We start from the raw sequence: 6,980 nt of genomic DNA, 5'->3' as shown, positions 1-6,980 counted from the left end.
TTTTTATGGTTAGGTGTTACCACAACATGAAGAACTGAATTAAAGGGTCACAGCATTAAGGAAGGTTGAGAACCACTGCTCTAGGCTGATTAAAGTCCATGGTATAGTTTGGATCAGAGAGTCTAAGCTGTGTTGTTCAGTGGTCTTAGGAAGAGAAATGCTGTGCGTCCTCTCATTCATGGTTTCTAGGTTGCATATGGCTACATGAAGTCAAGTACGTATTTGTGACATGAAAGTAAAAGAGAAATTGCCTAAGGAGACAAAGGAAACTCTTGGAAGATAGAGTGAGGGGATACTAAGGCATGGTGTGGGAGATATGCTCAACATAAAGCATGTACTGTTACAGACTTAAAAAAACAAAACAAATCTGAATTTCTTCCCTTCTTGTCTCCTCCTTCTCCACCACGGCCACTGATTGCTGACTGGCAAAATGGAGCCCATGTAGTTATCTTTAGCTCATTGGGAACTTATTCAAAGACTGGTGTCAAGGCTTAGTATGTATTTGCAGTTCAAATTCCTGGATGTCTAGCGAGTGGTGGTGAGACTATTTCTGAGCCACCCCCGGGGTTCTGCAAGCAAAGGAGCATGTGCCCTGGAGGGAGGCTCAGTCAGACTGGAGTTAACAGGAACCCTAGAAGCATGGCTACAGCAGAACTGGTCTGGGATTGCAGAGAATTCATTAGTCACATTCCATTCCATAGCGATCACCGGGGGAGAGGCACTCTGGTCCAAACTGAGCTTGAAGAACCACATAAATATTGACATGTTGCTGCTTTGCTTTCTTTGCTTCTCAGAAGAAAGGTGGGCCTTTTGTTCTTGGTGTTCTTCACTCCCAGGCAGCACATGGTTGCTTATTTCAAAATCAGAACATTTCTTTCCAGACCAAGGACAGAGGTCATACTTTTGCTGTGTCTGGAGATGGCACAAAAATACACCCTGAAGTGACCAGCGTCCCCCCCCCCCCCCATTTTAGCAGCCATGACAGGCTAGCATGAACTTGCTACTCCTGTCCTGGTCACTAGGAGGTCAGATGCCCTCCTCGTGGCAAGAAACCAATCAGAAGTTAGCTGGCCGAGATGTGCTTTACGGCTCTGGGTGTGCTTTGCGGACAAGTGAACAACAGTGACATGCAGAGCATAGAACTGCCCTGGGAGGGCCTAGGAGCCTTAACAACCAGTTGACCAATCAACACAGGGCACGTTGGCCAAAACTGGAAGTGCACCAATCCTGAGACTGTTGCATACCCCTAGACACTCCCCTTACACTGCCCTTTAAGATCCTGCCTTACGGTTTATCGGGGTCTTTCTCCGGCCATCTGCCGTGATGAATGGATGAAAGGCCAGAGCTAATGGGGTTAGCTCATTAAACAGCTACAATAAAAGAATCTTTGCTTTTGCATCAAAATGGGCCTCTATTGAAATGGGCCTCTTGGTGATTTTGGGGTTCAGAATTTGGGCACAACAATCCCTGAAAAAACTTTTACAACTGAATCTCTAGCTTCCGTGGGGCTCCCTGATATAATATTCCTGTTTCATTTTGCATTTCTTCTCTTTCTTTTTCCAGGGTCTGTAGTCATATATTATTTACGATTTATTAAAGCTTGCCCGAGGGAACATAAAGCAAAGCTAGCCACAAGCCACAGAGCCAGGCAATGGTGATACACACCTTTAATCCCAGGACTCAGGAGACAAGCAGAAGGGTCTCTGTTAGTTCAAGGCCACACTGAGTTACATGGAATTGATCCAGTCCTAAAGAGAAACAGCTCACACAAAGGTGATCTCAGCACTTGGGATCACATGCCTTTAATCCCAGGATTTGAGAGGTATAAAAGGAGGCAGCAGTCTGGGATTGTAGTCTGTGGCTTGGTGGAGACAGGATTGCAGTCTGAGGTTTGGTGGGGAGATTTATTTTCCAATCGCGCTGAGGAGAAGACAGCCCTTTCAGCCTGAGGAAGAGGAAAGAGCTAGTGGCTGGCTGCTTTGCTTTTCTAATCTTCAGCTTGAAGCTTGGATCCCAATATCAGTCTCTAGGTTTTTATTTTCCATGTTACAAGGGACAGCACCATTTTCACTATGATGGTAAACCCTGAGAAAAAAAAAGGACCTTGACTTTTAACTTTTTCTGACAGCACAAAAAAGCCTGTGTTCCCATCATCTGTCTTGCCGGACAACAAAAATAAGTCTGGAAAAGACTGCTTGACTCCTTTGAAGGAGAAAAAGACAGAATAGCTAACTAGGAGTTACAAGGTAGAAATTGAAGTGCTGTGGTCATTTCCTGTCCTTCAACAATGATAATTGTATTGTTTGCCTTCCTCTACTGTATCGAATGAATGCACGTGGAAAGGAAAAGAAATCTGAGAACTGTTCCTGTGATTCACGAAAAAGGACAAGCTGTGATCACGCTGTTTTGCTATTAGTCCAATTAGTAGGAGTTAATGTTTCCCCTGAAAGACAAATACCAGGCAGTTCCCAAGAGGTCACACATCATCTTGCTCTGTGCTGGCTTAGAAATAAATTCAACTGGGGACAGCAGGAAGTGACTATCCCGAGGTCTCCTGCAGTATGGCAGAAGTGCAATAAGAGGTTGCCAAGCATTTGGGTTCTGGGCAAGAGGTAGAATGCAAAGATTCCTTGGATGATCTCTTGCATAACAGGGGAAATGAGGAGCTCTTTGGAAGGGTTTCATCCTGGTTGTTCCTCTGCTTTATAGCATGTATGGTAGGTTAGAACCACAAGAAAAGAGTAGCCACCGCTAGGTTTATTCCTTGGGTCAAGAGGGTTCTTAGACTCATGTTCCGTGCTCTGTGGAATCTTACAGGTGGAGATGCCCCGTGGAGTTCTGGGAAATCGCTTAGCAGAAAGAGAAAAACCATAGTTGGGAGCCAAGAGCTTGATATAGTGTTCATGCTCACACTTACTCAGCGATTTGATTTTTTTAAATCATGTCACTTGTATGTCTCAATGTTAGTTTATTGTCTTATTGATGCATAGCTCACAGTTTAAAAGTCTACCAGAGTAGATTTTCATCATTCTAAAAACACCCAAACAAACCCATATTCATCAGCAGTCCTTCCCTCAGCTGTAGACAACCCAAAATCTGCTTCCTTTCTATACAGACATGTCTCTTCTGGATATTTTATGTAAATAGAATCATGGAGCCCATGATCTTTTGGGGAGGCTGGTTTCCTTCACTTAGCATAACATTTCCCAGGTTCATCTGAGTTGCAGCATGTATCACAATTTCCGTTTTTGTGGGCAAACGCTATTGTGTTATAACCGCTGTTGAGAGGATCGCTTGCTCTGTGATCCATCCACTATTCATGGCCACACTGGGAACCAGCCTTGCTTGACTTTGTGACTCTGAGACTGACTGTGGAATACTTGCACAGGCCTATTGTCCTAAAATGTTGAATACTTTTTTGTAAAAGGTTTTACATTTCAGTTTGCATTTGCTCTGTAATTTACCTAGGTGGATTTGGGAGAACTGTGTATGTCAACTCTGTACTGGCCACCTAATGCGACCTCATACTTCAATTATTTAAAGTTTTATTCATCATTATTATTGTGAGTGTGCATGCAGGAGCATGTGTACACACTTCCATGTCACATAAGTGGTGGTCAGAGGACACTTTTCTGGATCCATTTTTTGGGATGCAGGGACTGAACTAAGACCACCAAGCTTAGCAGTAGTCACCTCGCCCTTACCTTCTGAGACATCTTACTTCCCCAGCACCCACTTGCTTCCTTTTCTAAAATGGGATGTGCAGAAGTATGCCCTAGATCAAGCTTTCATGGACTCATCTTGTTCTTCATTCCTCTGCAGTCATGTTATTATAGCTGGGTAGCTTTGTGCAAGCCTTTCTTCCTTGGGGAGACTTAGTTCTGGTGCCTGTAAGATTTGGAAGGTTTTGCATGTCCATGCCTTCTGGGATAGGATGGAAACAGGAAAGAGTTGATGGAGACTGGTTGTAGAGGCAGCTAGCAAACATATTTGTCTCATTACACAGGTATCCCAAGCATCAAAAAATACCACAAATAGGACAGATTTTTAAAGACAGAAAGGGCAGCAAATATAGAACTAAGGCGTTTTTGCTTTTGTCTCATGACACGCCTTATGGAATCTGACACATGGATTGAATTGCTTTCAAGTATGGCAGTCAATGGTAATATGAAACAGAAATGCTTTCACAATGGCTGGGTCTCTTGTTACCCACTGTCTGAGATGAGAATTTGGAAAGGGTGAGGCTGCTCAAGAATCAACTGTGACTACTGCGTGTGTGCCTATATAAGGTTTAAACCTTGCACAATTTCACACCATTCTTTATTCACTAATTGTTCGGGTCTCTACAGTCTGGTAGGTACTGGTCATATGCAGGCAGTGTTTGGAATACATATACTGAATAAACAATTGCATGAGCACATAGACAGTGACAGACTGTGACACTGCTAAGAAGATCAGTAAAGGACATGACAGGAACTAGATCAGGTCCATTCTGGCTAGCAGTCAATGGAAGCTTTGTAAAGGGAGCAGGATTAAATAAAGATGTCAGGTATGAATAGGAGTGGTCAGGAAAGATTCCAATAGGAAAGATATGAGAATTCTGAGAATTTAAAACAGGTTACTTTTCTTGTGATGGTTGTGTGAGGCTTCTCCGCTCCTCTTCCTCCTTCTCCTTCTTTTTCATTTTCCTTTTCTTCTCCTTTTTTATTTTTACCCTTACAGCTCCTGTGTGTATTTATTATGGCTTCCAGGTCTGTGTTCTTTACGGAATTCCTGTGGGTGCCTACATGTGTGTCTTTCAGGGTATATGTGCTCCTCGTGCTTTTTATTCGACTCTCTCCTTTTCTTGTTAGTTTTTTTTTAGTGCTAGTTCGATTTGTTTGTTCTGTTTTATCTTATTATCAATCTTTAGGTGCCTGTTTTCTAATGAGAGACAGAAAGGGTGTGTGTTGGGGTGGGGGAGGAGGTGGGGAGGAATTGGGGGAAGCGAAACTATAATCAAAATATGCTGTGTGAAAAAATCTATTTTCAATAAAAGAAAAAGATAAGCAAGCATTTAAAATGGAGCTAAGCATTCTTTTCAAAAATAGCAAAATATTACTATCTGAGGGATGGGGTGGTATGCTTGTTTTTATACTTGATTCTTATGGCACCTTAAACATATGCCAGGCATTGTTTGTTTCTGTTCTCGGTGATGGTGGTGGAGAACCAGGAACATTTAGAATGGTAGTGAAAAGAAAATGTGATGCTGTTGTACAGAGGGCTGTGGCTGAAGTGAACAGAAAACAGCTGGAGAGCATGTGGTCCAGTCTACATCTGGGAACCATCAAAGGCAATGGTGGCAAAGGCATTCCAGATGGTTCTTTAGCCACCTCCCTGTGCTTCATAACCAGTCTCTCAACATGAGATGAAAGTGGACAGGCCTTGGGTGAAGATGAACATGGTAAGTGTTAACCATATGCTTGCCACTCACAGCCTAGGAAGGGAGGCTTAACAGCTAGGAGCTCCCCTCCCATTGTCTCAGATTTCTAGAAGAATTTAGGTAATAGTGAAACAGACACTTATTTTGGTGAGAATATGAATTGTTTAATCTTTCTTCAGGATAGATCTAGTGATATCAATAAGTAGCTTCCAAGCTTTCATATCATTCCCTCCCTTAATTGGATTTCTGTGCACTAAAAATTCCTTGATAGGAATCTTGAATTATCTAAAACACATGGCCCACATTTCTTTGCTTATTTATGTTAGTCTATGATGTCTTTAGACTGTACCACTCAAAAGAAATGCTCAGATCCTGGTGGTAACTAACATATAACCACAAGTGCTGTCCTACTCATCCCCCTGCCTCTACGTAATGCTAAATTCTTTACCTCACACATTTCCCTTAATACAAGAAAAGACATATATTCCTAGGAAAAATATGAAACAGTATTAAGCACAAGCAGTTATCAGGAAACACAAATCTTTATTCTAGTAAAATAGCATAATCATTTCATTGATCGACAATGAGAGAATCTGATAATATGAATTGCTGCAGAGGCTAATCCTGCACATTTACAAGATGTACATGTGCCCGGATCAGTTATACATTAGCAAGACTGACCTGGGAAAATGGAGTCATTGTCATAGTCAAGTGTCTTAGACAAGAATGTTTTCATTCTAGGGACACAACTCACGGCACCTGCTCAACAGGAATCTGTTTTTCATCAGAGTCATGATCACATCAGTACAATTTTGTGTTTAGCTTCACATAGCAAACACAGTACTTAGGACTCATCAAAAAATAATATTGACTAAGAACAAGATTTAGTTCAGAAGTTATTCATCAAACTTAAGTCTATTTTATAGTATTAATAGTGTATGTTGGATATATGGGAAATGTTTATTTCTAAAATGTGATTCTCTATATTATTTTTCCTTAGAAGAGTCATGGCTTTGTTGAATTTTTTTAAGGAAGCAAACCAAGTGAAAAGTGGATCCCTTCACATCAGAACACAGCTTGGGCTAGGGATGGCTGTCACCTCCGTCCTGTTGTTTTATGTGCAGGGTATTCTGAACCAGTGGCCTCCTCACGCTGTGCTCACTTCACCAGACAAGTGTCTCTTGTAAAGGTTGCCTCCCTTAGGAACCACTGTGTTTAGGAGGCTGCAGACATGTTATTAGTTCTCCTGGCTCAGTCACAATCGGAGTCCCGATCTGTGATCACTCAGCAACCCAGAGAGGTCTCTAATGCCTCAAGTGCTATGAAGAGAGTGTGAAGAATCTACTAATCAGGGGATGGAAAGTTCAAGGACTTTATCAGCTAGTTCATTATTAGAAGACTGACATCTACCTGGAGATTTTTTTTAGTGGTTGAAAAGGAGGCAATTGGAACATGGGCAGGGGAGGGGGTGGTTTTCAAAGAGCAAGGGTTACCTTGTCAGAAATTAAGGCAATTTATCAAATGGATAATCGCCTTATTTTATGACATGGTAAGCTGA

This window comes from Mesocricetus auratus, unplaced genomic scaffold, assembly GCF_017639785.1.
Source record: "Mesocricetus auratus isolate SY011 unplaced genomic scaffold, BCM_Maur_2.0 Super-Scaffold_100008, whole genome shotgun sequence".
NCBI lineage: Eukaryota > Metazoa > Chordata > Mammalia > Rodentia > Cricetidae > Mesocricetus > Mesocricetus auratus.
The sequence above is the reverse complement of the archived record's forward strand: the minus strand, read 5'-3'. Positions refer to the sequence as shown.